We start from the raw sequence: 13,394 nt of genomic DNA, 5'->3' as shown, positions 1-13,394 counted from the left end.
ACGTTGACAGTTCCCTCTGCGACGGGGATTGGAAACGCATGGCCGCAGTCTCCAAGATCCTTTCATCGCACCCTGGGCCATCTAGACGCCTTGACATCCGCATGTTCAGTACCAACTACAAGGTCTAAGCCAAGTTCGACGAGTGGTTCTTATCCCCCGCCCTAGATCAGCTCGAGGAGCTCAGCTTTGAAGCTGGACAATGTCGCTCTCTGCCGCCGTCCGTGCTCCGCCTCACGCCAACGCTGCGCCGCGCCAGCTTCAGCTCCTGCTATCTTCCCTAGATTAATGTCGCACCCGCCCTTCTTCTCCCTCAACTCAAGAAGCTCGACCTCTTCGACGTTGGCATCTCGAAGCAGGATATGGAGCACCTGCTCCGCAGCTGTACTACGCTCGAGTACCCTCGTCTTGAGTAGATCCACGGGTTCATTAGCCTCCACATCGCCTCGACAAATCTCCGATGGATTTTTGTGTCTTGCTAGCCCTGCAACAAGACATCAATTGGGAAGAGATCACTCTAGCTGTTCCACGTTATGGTCATTGAGAATGCGCCTTTCCTTGAGAGATTGCTTGTATCTGATCTAGAAGGTCCAACAAAAATCAGGGTCATTGATGCACCAAAATTGACAGTGTTGGTGTACTTGTCTGCCAAATTCTCCTAACTCTATTGGATCCGTAATCGTTCAGGTACAACACTCATCTTCTTCCCCGTCTTCTTGAAATTCACATTTTTAAATTTCTTCTTGATGTATTTACGACCGTCTTCCAGAAAATGATTCCCACAAGCTTGACCCAGTCTATGCGCACATTGAAGATCTTGGAAATAAAATCTATCGGCCCCAATCTGGATCAAGTTGTTGGATTCCTTACATGCTTTACGTGCACGGAGAAGCTACCCATCGAGGTGAAATTTCTTTCCTATTAGTAAACACTAATCACAACGTAGCTCAATTTTTTTAGTAATTTTCCCAAATTACGATGACAAGTGTAGTTTTCAAAATTGCATCTACGCACTGCACCGAAAGAAATGTTTTTTGTATTTTTTCTCACGTGATCACCTGCATCATTTTTTTGTTGTACTACTATAGTAGCCTAGGCTAGTCATAGTGGAAAGTAACTTAGACTAGTAACTCTATGGTTACCCCAAGAGCAACTACTACCTCCATCCTGGTTTATTCTTCCTATTTTGTAGTATCAAAATTTGACCTTAGATTTAACTAACAAAATGTTAATGCATGTCACTAAAAATTATATTGTTGGATTCGTATTTGAAGATAATTTCAAATGGAATAATTTTTGGTGACATGCATTGGCATTTTCTTAGGTAAATCTATGGTCGAAATTTTACACTAAATACGAGGTAGTACAAAAGTGGGCTATAACGTCCCTCTACTATGTAGGCCAAAACACGTGCCAAATTCACTTGTGATGCATTTGGCATCGATGCCCCTCCATTGCTCACTTGGTGCCTCAATCTGGATCACCGACTTTGCTCCGGTGCCAAATTAACTCACGCAATGAAAAAACACTTGCGTGGGAGAGAGAGAGGACTGAGGCAATAAAAAACACTTGTTTGGGAGAGTGATAGGCTGGTGTAGTTGGTTTGATTGATTTGTTTATACATGTGGGTCTGTGTGCACAGCGGTGCTAACTCTCTTACATCGCGAGAGCGGTGCGAAAATCTTTTGATTTGACATCGATGCGTATTATGGGGCATACTTTTGAGAAATATGGCATCGACCACATAGTGGAAGGCAACAAATGCCCAAGTTCTTCATGTGCTCCTAGGTAAATGAGAGGAAAGAGAAAGAGAGAGAGAGTGAAAAATTATCACTAGCCAGCCAACCCTATCGTATGAGCGAATGATATTGTTACCTCTTGATGACACGGCAATCTTATATAGCCGGCTGCTCTAATATGTTCTCTTCTTTTGTAGATAAAAGAGACCCAAAAGTGAAAAATGTGCTGCACTATAACAATCTCATCGAATGCCTTGATCTCCATCTTACAGAAATTGATTCGATCGACTACCGAGGTAGCACATCTGAGGTTAAATTGGCCATGTTCTTTGTTCTGGAGGCCAGTGTGCTCAAGGTAATGAGGTTTGGCGTTCTCTGGCGCAACAATGAATGGCGTGCTGGTCACCACAAGCGTCTAAGCCTAAATGACAAAGTCTCCGCAGAAGCTGAATCGGTTTTTGAAACATCAAGTGGCCAGAGACTCAAAAATTTATTTGCCCATTAGTGACTTGTCAGGGCGGTGGATTTTAGTTTGTACGATGATGTTGCATCCACCTAATGTAACAAAAGTTCTTACGTAAACTTCCTAGTAATTCCCTCTTCGTAGGTGCAGCATTACTCCTAACATTTGTAATATCAGTTTGAAACTTGTAATATTGCCGTGTCCTATTCCCGCGTTTTCAAAATCCCGTGAATCAAAGAGGTCCTGAGTTGGTGATGATGTTGTGCCTGCCATCTTTCACCAATAGCCGTCGGATCTAGGTCTGATGCATACAAACCAAACTTCTCCAATTTTGCAAAAAGATGTCCGCACTTGTTCCCTATTTACAAACAAATCCTTGTCTCTCACAACCAGCCTTATCGCCTCCCCACCACATCTAGAAGGCCATGGAAAAATCTGGCGCGATGGCCGCTGCCGGCGCCGTCTACCCTCAGTCTTGGTGTTCTGTGCAATGCATAGGCATCTATGCACGGGAAATTATGTTGAACACGGCTAGTTGTAAGCAGGCTAGTTCTACAGCCATGATGATAGTGACTGCAGACTGTGAGGCTGATTATGGTATGCCGAACACGGCGCCTATACTCAGGTGTCATCTCCGGCGCAGGGTCTTGTTACTTCACTGTGAGGCGCAACACGTAATAATTTGACCAACGGGTAGTAGAGTGCTACTAGTACATTGGTAGTACTGCTACTAGTACTAGTACCACCGTCTGGATTTAGTAGTACTACCACGTCCATCTAGATTTAGTATTTGACTAGCAATATCTAGTAATGCATGTCACAAAAAATGTACTACTCCCTCTGTAAATAAATACATGATGTATTGTTTTATTCCTATCGGCGAGAGAACTTAATGTCTTTTTGCTAATTAATAGGATTACATGCAATGAACTAACCACTGCATGTCATGTTTGGTAGTCTCAAGTCATTGAAGGCATGCACGGACCACATCTCTCATTGGTTGATATGTCACGAAATAAGAAATGAGGAGGGAGTTAATGTACCGTGCCTAAGTGTTTTGGGATTACACAACATTTTTGGTTACATGCATTAACATTTTATTAGTTAAATCAAAGGTCAAAACTTGGCGCAAAATGCAAAGGGGACCAATAAACTAGTAAACATCAAAGTTCTCTCGTTTGGCCCCAACTAGAGGTCCGGTGAGATGACTATACTACACCGGCACGGAGGGGGACGCAGCTTCGTTGACTTACTGCACCTGTCTTTGGTTGTATGACACATGGGTCAACAGGTGGCCTGCCCGCCTGTCATACAACCAAAGGCAGGTGCAGTAGAGGGCCGAGGAGTAGATGGCCAACACGCACGTGAATTGAACACAGTCTGCACTTCTCATATAAAGGCTCCCCGCAAGTCCAATCTACGAAATCCTACGCACCCTAACCTAGGGCAAGGGTGATCACTCCAATCGCAAGATCAGTTGACTAGAAGCTAGACCCAGATGGTCCACAAACCCGACCTGCAGCCCGGCACCAAGGAACGTCTCCAGGTCGTGCTGAGGCCGCCAGGGTGGGAGGCCGCTTGGACGACAGCTTCATCTCCTTGTTCGACAAGGTCCTCGTCGGCATCCTCGACAAGTTCACTGTCGTCAAGAAGCTCGCGGATGACCTTGACGTACGCCTCCAGCCCACGCGCCCAGGCTCTGCGATGCCCGCCACCCTCAACGGCCTCTATGGTGACAACCTCTTCGACGCACTGGTGGCCCCGCGACTACCCGCCGTCACGCCAGAGAATCTCCACCTCGAGGTCGCGCTCACCGTGCAGCGCTTGGCGCATCAAGACACCATCGACATAATCACCCACGTCCATGCGCAAATCGTCCACAAGGGCTACTATGTGCCAGAGGAGGACGATAGGTCGCTGGCCTTCTTGACTCGCATGGCAACCTTGGACGGCATTGTTCAGAAGCACGTTGAGCTCGCCGCCAATGCCGCTGCTCCTCACACGTCGGTTGGTGACCCGGCGCACTAGGGCGTGAGGATGTCGTTGATGGATCCGTATGTATCTTTATCTTTCCTTCAAATCCATGTAGTAGTATATGGTACTACTAGTAATTATCTTATCTTTCGCATCAACTTCATAATTTTTGTATGTACTCCATGCATGAACCGCACCAGAACCTAACTTCTCATTACTCTAGGGAAAATCATTATTTCTATCTATCGGTCGTGCCATGGAGCACAACCAAATTTTACAAGTTACAAGTTCAAAAGGAAAAGCTTGCCGTGTTCGCGTCGCACCCCGCTGCCCACACGGTTGGTCCGGCACGCCGCTCAAGGGGGAAAGCATGTTGTGTTGCATTTTCACTTACAAGTGGGACCGCAGTTGAGTAAACCGACTATCGGCAAACCCCCACCCCGCCCAGAGCGCGATGGCAAGAAAACAGGAGGGAGAAGAGATGGTTGTAGCATGGACTCCAAGAAAATTGGTGTCGGATGGGACTCGTGTGGGTGGCGTGTGCCGTACTGCTAGACGTGAATGCTAGTTATGGCCCATGCCACCCCACTATATCGAGCCTATATCGAGGTGCTGGTTACGTACAACAAATTTCCTGGAGTTCGTACTAAGCCCTCCTCTATCTCTCTTCTCAGCTAGCCAGCAGACGCGCTGAGCCTATCATCTGTTTTCTCACATGCGGTCCCACATGTCAGTGAAAACGTAAGAGGACCCACTGAACCTGCACATCTTTCACGTTGACGTGGTGGTGATGAAAAACAAATCCAATAAAGATCTCCGGTGGCCGCTTTTGGAGTTACTCAAGAGTAGTAAGATTCTATCTACAGTTTAACCTAAGATGCACAGCACGTGGCTTCAACTAGCACTCCATTTTCTTGCATGACACGACCTAGATGCTGGATGTCCCACGTGTCGGCAAAAGGAGGCAGACCGGAGGAGTAGGAAACACGGCAAGCCCTGTACGTACATCATACTACGTACAAGCCCACCTCACACAGTCACGCTATCACCATATTTCTCGGCCTCCGTGCGACATCTAACTATTGGTTGGATCTATGTGATGTGGCAACTTCGTACTACCATGGATGCTGGGTATACTACTACGACACTAACACTCCAAGAAGTGAGTCAAAAACCATTTATAAATTGAGTTTATGACATGCATATTCAAATGTACCTTTCATTACATACAACAAGTCAACAACACACAATGACAACGAGGATGCATGTTGGATTATAGACTAGTTCCAACAAAACATTCTAGTAAATACTAAAGTTTTCATCACACAACAAATAACAAGCAATGAAATAAACTTCAGCTCAATCACTCCTTGGCGTTGGAAACGCTTGCTTTGAACCAGAAGATTTTGTCTCGGAAGGGCCAGCTACTGTTAATCTGAAGACCAACGCAGGACGGATCATCTAGGCTGAAGCGGCCTATTTCATGACCCATATTGAGATAGCCATGGTAGGGAAGCATAGCAATGTCTGAGGTATAGATACAATTGCTTCTCATAAATGGTAGTAATGTTGTATCAACAACAGCTGGATCGCCTTTCACCATGATTGGATAGTTATGTCCAAGGAAGAGCGAGTTTCCTCCAAGAGTATCAATACTAAACCAGGGAGAAGGTGTTGGCGCTAGCACAGTAGTATCCATCCGGAATACCCTGCAACGGATGTTGGAATAGGTCCGGAGAGTGCAACCATGGGAGACAACACCTGCTTCCTTAGTCACATCAGCGGTGCCCTGTATACAAACAAGAAGAGGTGATCCATCGGAATAAGTTGCCAGGCGCCACTGAGTATATGGGCCCTCCTCGTCCTCATGTTTGTGACCATCACCATCGTCATCTCCCCCTTGGTTATAAAAATTTTCAAGTATAGGTGGTCGAATGTTCATAGGACCTCGGAAACACAACAAGGTTAATTAGTAAAGGGAAACTAGCTAACCCGCATGCATGTGGATGAAACGATTATAATTATGGTGGAAGACAAACGTACCAAAAGCATAAGGATTCCATGCAAAAACAGTGCCACGAGTGGTGGCAGCAAACACAAGACCCTCGTACTGAATTGCATCACAGTACTCATCCTTGTATAGAAATTGATTTTTGAGCAATATCCAACTAGCCGAACTATGAAGGAAGGCAAGAATCTTGTCGAAGATAGCAACAACTACATATTCCATTAAATCCCAAGAGCGGTCGGGAACTTGAGAAATTGCTATGTTCTGTAGACGACACTCACCATGACCGTAGTTGAAAGTACGGTCATAACCGGTGTGCTCAACCTCTGGGCAGTCTGAGATTTTTGGAAGTGGAACCCGGTGATGAGTGTACACATTCACAAGTTCCCACTCGCAGTTGGACCCAATATAAAAAACCCAATCTCCATTTGCGCCTGCCCAAGCCTTACCCTCAAGCGATGGCATCTTAACATCACACATATCATTATCAAGCAGCACCAACTTGCACAAGGCGAGGCCTCCGTCATCTGCGCACCAGTGAGCAGGGTCACGGTGAAGAAGATAGGAGAGATCAAACCACTCCTGGACCCTTGGGTTCGTTGTAATGATGTTATTAGTTGAGTCGAGAATGGTATTGAACGAACCTACCATGCTAGCCGAGGTGATGACATTGCACTGATCAATGAGTTCCTCCACCACGTCATCATTCAGATTGGGGCAAGAATAATGGGGTCGTTTCCGGTTTGTTCCCTCCATGGAGAAGACGATCGAACAATGGCAGAAGGAAGGGTGAAGGCAAATGGAGGAGGGAGGAGGAGCGTGCGACATCAGTTCCAAATCGAGAGGGAAAGCCGAAGAGTCGGCGGACGGTTGCCACGGTACACGAAGAGGTGCCCCGACCTATATAGACATCCATTCAGAAATTGTACAAAAGGACTAGCCATCGTCTCACTGACATGTGGGAACGAGACCACATGTCAATGAAGAGGCTAGTGGGGAGTGGACGGTTGCCACAGAGATCACACATTGACGACAAGGCCGTCCTGTCAGACCTAGCGCCCGCGCGGGATGGCATCCGTCCCCCACACGAGCGAAGCCACTTGACACCCCCACACGGTTCGTCCGCCACACCGCTAGGCCAACTCCAGCATGTGCAGCTCGGACGCGCGCTCGCTCAGACCCCTTTCCCTCGATGCCCCAGAGCTACCCAACCATGGCTATGTGTTTTGCGCACCCGACGGCCGGATTTGGAGCGGATCCTGTCGGGCTTGAGCTCGCCCAGTTTTGGGAGGCCACGTCGCACCATGGACTGGCCGGGCACCGGGCTGGAAGGCCCAGGCAAGGCTGCAAGGCCGCATGCAGGTACTGACTCCTCCTCTAGCCGCTCGGATCTACACCGTCGGCGGTCCACCGGCAGATACATGAATGGTGGTCGGCCGGGCTCGGTGCTGGCCCAAAAGCTCGTTGGCCCACCGTAGCCACTCATTATGTGCGACAACTACCCAAAGTAGGTCATGCACCACGTTTCTACAACGCCGGAACATCCCGGATGAGTGTTCATCAAGTGCTCAACCGATGGGGTATGTGCATCTCAGATTAGACTTGTTGTGCTAACTTAAAATTTAATTGTGTAGAATGGATGCAAGTTTTGGTATTGGGAAGAAGAGTACATCGATATATTGATAGAGCGCAATTTAGTAGATGTTGTAGCACTTTTAGCTAGCATAGAGGCTAGAGATGAGACTAGTGTACTTGTTGATAGAATAGAGGCTAGACATGAGACTAGATGCGAGGAAGCAACGTCTACTTCTTTACACTCGAAGAATAAAGAAGCACGCAAGATCGAGCCTCCACAGATCAACAATGAATGCATCGAGAAGGCACTAATCCAACTTACAGGAGCAGTTATGGAAGTTGGATATCTTCTAAAATGTATTCTTATGGTTCTTGTTTTCTTTGGTCTTGCTTTTCTAGTCAAATTTTAGTGATGTATTTCCATGTACAAAAAATCAATGATGAAAAAAGATATGTGTTTGCAAAGAAAAATGTACGCGGCCGGGATGCATCCGCGCGTTGGGCGCACGGCCACCGCATCCTAGAAATGGCCTGGACACGACCCCATTGCCCTACCCAAATGGACAGAATCCGGGCAAAATGGAGGTCCGTTTAGGGTCATGCGTTGGAGTTGGCCTTACAAGTGGGACCGCAGTTGAGGAATCAGACTATCGGCAAACCCCCACCTCGCCCTCCGCGAGATTGCTGAGTTAGAGAAACGACGAGGTTGAAGAGATAGTTGTAGCACGGACTCCAAGAAATATGGTGTCAGATGGAAGTCGTGTTGGTAGCCTGTGCCGTACTCCTAGACGTGAATGCTTGTTCTGGTCCATGCCACCCTACTATATAGTAGTAGTATCGAGCATTCTAGGTGATGGTTACGTACAGCGAACACATTAACATATGGCCCACCTCACACTGTGGCCAAATTTCCTGGAGTTTGTGCTAGGTTAAAAAGTGTTCTTTGTGAGGGTGGGTGGCTAGTCTCAAGTTTAAAACTTGTTGTATTACGTACGTAGACATAGAGATAGTGCAACATGTGAAGCTAGTACAGATAGTGTACTATTGTTGATTGTCCTCATCCGATAACCTATTGCAATGCACGCACAATTATGTATTCAGAAAATATTTTTTTGCCTCATCGCAGCACCCACTCAGAGAAGCGACTCGAATCCATTCATAAATTTAGTAAGTTTATCACATGCATATCATTTTGTTACATACAACAGGTCATCAACCCACAACGACAACGAGGATACATTATAAATACTAAAGTTTTCGTCACACAACAAATATCAAGCAATGAAATGAACTTCAACTCAACCAATCCTCGGCATTGGAAACGCTTGCTTTGAACCACAAGTGATTCTCTGGGAAGGGCCAGCTACTGTCAATCTCAAGACCAACGCAGGACTGATCATCCAGGCTGAAGCGGCCTACTATATCATGACCAGGGTAGGGAACCACCACAATGTCCGAGGTATAGATACAACTACTTCTCATAAATGGTAGTAATGTTGTGTCAACAGCAGTTGGATCGCCTTGCACCATCATTGGATAGTTTTGTCCAAGGAAGAGCGAGCTTTCTCCAAGACTATCAATACTGTACCAGGGAGAAGGTGTTGGCTCTAGCACACCAGTATCCATCCCGAATACCATGCAACGGGTGTTGGAATAGGTACGGAGAGTGCGACCATGGGAGACAACACCTGCTTCCTTAGTAGTAACATCAGTAGTGGGCTGTATACAGACAAGAAGGGGTGATCCATCGGAATAAGTTGCCAGGCGCCAGTGAGTATACGGGCCCTCCTCGTCCTCATGTTCGTGACCATCACCATCGTCATCTCCCCCTTGGTTATAAATTTTTTCAAGTATAGGTGGTGGAATGTTCACAAGACCTTGGAAACACAAGAAGAAGGTTAATTAGTAAAGGGAAAATTGCTAACCCGCATGCATGTGGATGAAACAATTATAATTATGGTGGAAGACAAACGTACCGAAACTACGAGGATCCCATGTAAAAACAATGCCACGAGTGGTGGCAGCAAACACAAGACCCTCGTATTGAATTGCATCACAGTACACATCTGTTTATCGAAACTGATTTTTGAGCAATATCCATCCAGTCGAACCACGAAGGATGGCAACAAGCTTGTCGAAGATAGCAACAACTCCATAGTTCCTATAATGCCAAGAGTGGTTGGGAACTCGACAAATTGCTATCTTCCGTAGAAGACAGTCACCATGATCATATTTGAACATGCGTAGAATGCTGGTGTGCTCAACCTCTGGGCAGTCTCAGATTTTTGGAAGTGGAACCCGGTGACGAGTGTACACATTCACAAGTTCCCACTCGCAGTTGTGCCCAATATAAACAACCCAATCTTCATTTGTGCCTGCCCAAGCCTTGCCCTTAAGCGATGGCATCTTAACATCATACATATCATTATCAAGCGGCATCAACTTGCACAAGGCGAGGCTTCCCTCGTCCCCGCGCCAGTCAGCAGGGTCACGACGAAGAAGATAGGGGAGATCAAACCGCTCTTGGACCCTTGGGTTCCTTGTAATGATGTTATTAGTTGAGTCGAGAATGGTCTTGAACGAACCTGCCATGCTAGCCGATGTGATGATGTCGCACCGATCAATGACTTCCTCCACCACATCATCTTTCAGATCGGGGCAAGAATAACAAGCTCATTTCCGGCCTGTTCCCTCCATGGAGAAGACGATCAAACAATGGCAGAAGTAAGGGTGAAGGCAAATGGAGGAGGGAGGAAGAGCGTGCGACAGTAGTTCCAAATCGAGAAGGAAAGGCGAAGAGTCGGTGGACGGTTGCCAGTTTGCCATGGTACACAAAGAGGTGCCCCGGCCTACACGTCCGTTCGGAAATTGTACAGAAGGACTCGCCGTCGTCTCACTGACATGTTGCAGCGGGACCACATGTAAACGAAACATGGTGTGTAATTTCTCGTGCAAAATGCGATCTGGCCATGTTGGCCCGAGAGGCCGCATTAGTTATCGACCTTTATTTTATTAACATACAATCTGAGTGGATAGCTCCTGTGGTCATCACACGTGAGCAGATATATAGATGGGCTAGGTGGGCAGGCGGCAACAATCTAAGTTCTAAAAGAGTTGATCCAATGCTTGGTTTTGTTTGGATTTTCCAACTATGACCATTGGATAGAGTGAATCAATGGCTTATTTTCTAAGTTATTCTCATACTATAGAATGGTATAGGAACGTGGAGAGATTTGGTTGATTTTATATCGCTGAATAATATGAAATATTATGAGTGCAGACGCTCCACGTGAGGTTTTTTGCTCCTTCTCGGTCGTTGGGAATCTATGTTCTTCCACTCTTTCGTTTAAGAAATGAGCTTTGTTCATTCTTTTGCCGACATGCGGGACATCTATATGCCTCCATTTTAAAAATCATACTATATGCCTCCATGACACGTGGGACATCTAGCATCAAGGTGGCGTGTCATGCAAGAAAATGGAGATATGCAGTGCGTAAGTGAGTCGTGCACTTCGATGGCACCTAGTACTATGCAATATTTTTTCTCCTCGATGGCATGTGAATAGTGCACGTACTCAATGACAGAGCACGTGATGGTAGCAATGAACATGGTCGGCCCTTTTTGAAGAGAGTACTAATAAATAACTTTGATGTGCCCCGTCTACTCATAGAACGATGAGAATCTTTGTTACTACGCCTTCTCCCTCGCCAACGCGTGTGCGGTGGCTCACAGCACGAGGTGAAACTTTTGCTTACAAGTGGTGGACGTGCAGCAGTTCATTTGGTGTCAGATTGCTAGAAGTACTACTGTACTACCATCATTATTGTTCGAATTCCAGAAGAGGAGAAGAGCCAAGCGCAAGGTCACCTACTAACCTAGTAGAGTACTACTATAGCCAAAGTTGGTCCACCTTTTTAGAGCATGGTTAATTAATATAGGCGGCTCTTGCAGCGGCACATCGTTTAGAGAAAGTACTCTCTTTGTAGGAACAAAGGAAGTGAAACAAAAGTTGGAGTGGATGCTAGATTGCCAATTAAAACATGATTACATAGGAAAAAAAATCCTATAGCATTCTATCCTATGAATCAAACGACCAATGCAGGAAAATTATGAGGGGGGTCTCTCCAACAGTGTTCCTCGGCTCGCACCTAGCATCACGATGGTCGAACTTGGAGTCATTCATCTGGTACACATTGCATCTCAGATCTGGACACAAGGTGACATGACCTCTCACTTCGTCCGCCATTTGAAGCGGCGCGCTGGTGGAGGGCTAGAATACCCCAATGTTAGGTTGGCTCTATGTGATGTGGCAACTTCATATACTAACTGGATGCTGGCTATTCTACTACGGTACTCACACTCCAAGAAGTGACTCGAAAATAATTCATAAATTGAGTCTATGACATGCATTTGCAAATGTACCATTCATTACATACAACTAGTCATCAACACACAACGACAACGACGATACATGTTGGATTATAGATTATTTCCAACAAAACATTCTAGCAAATAATGAAGTTTTCATCACACAACAAATAACAAGCAATGAAATGAAATGAACTTCAACTCAACCAATCCTCAACGTTGGAAACTCTTGCTTCGAACCATAGGTGCTCTGGGAAGGGCCAGCTATTGTCAATATTGAGAGCAACACATGACTGATCATCCAGGCTGAAGCGGCATATATCAGGACCAGGGTAGGGAACCACCGCAATGTCCAAGGTATAGATACAATTACTTCTCATAAATGGTAGTAACATTGTGTCAACAACAGCTGGATCGCCTTTCACCATCATTGGATAGTTTGGTCCAAGGAAGAGCGAATTTTCTCCAAGACTATCAATACTGTACCAGGGAGAAGGTGTTGGCGCTAGCACACTAGTATCCATCCCGAATACCCTGCAACGGGTGTTGGAATAGGTCCGGAGAGGGCGACCATGGGAGCCAACATGTGCTCCCTCAGTAGTAACAATGTTAGTGCACTGTATACAGACAAGAAGAGGTGATCCATTGGAATTAGTTGCCAGGCGCCACTGAGTATATAAGTTCTGCTCGTCCTCATGCTCGTTGTAGGTGTCAAAACCGGCGGATCTCGGGTAGGGGGTCCCGAACTGTGCGTCTAAGGCGGATTGTAACAGGAGGCAGGGGACACGATGTTTTACCCAGGTTCGGGCCCTCTTGATAGAGGTAAAACCCTACGTCCTGCTTGATTGTTCTTGATAATATGAGTAGTACAAGAGTAGATCTACCACGAGATCAGAGAGGCTAAACCCTAGAAGCTAGCCTATGGTATGATTGTATGTTGTCCTACGGACTAAAACCCTCTAGGGTTGCACAGAGTGGGTTACAAGGAAGGAGATCTACATATCCGTATTGCCAAGCTTGAGTCCCATCCGGACACGGGACGAAGTCTTCAATCTTGTATCTTCATAGTCCAACAATCCGGACAAAGGATATAGTCCGGCTGTCCGGATACCCCCTAATCCAGGACTCCCTCAGTAGCCCCTGAACCAGGCTTCAATGACGATGAGTCCGGTGTGTAGATTGTCTTCGGCATTACAAGGCGGGTTCCTCCTCCGAATACTTCATAGAAGATTTTGAACACGAGGATCGTGTCCGGATCTGCAAAACAAG

This window comes from Triticum urartu, chromosome 3A (genome assembly GCF_056163025.1).
Source record: "Triticum urartu cultivar PI428250 chromosome 3A, HENAU_Tu73, whole genome shotgun sequence".
In the NCBI taxonomy this organism is placed as follows: Eukaryota; Viridiplantae; Streptophyta; class Magnoliopsida; order Poales; family Poaceae; genus Triticum; species Triticum urartu.
Note: the sequence above shows the minus strand (reverse complement) of the source record.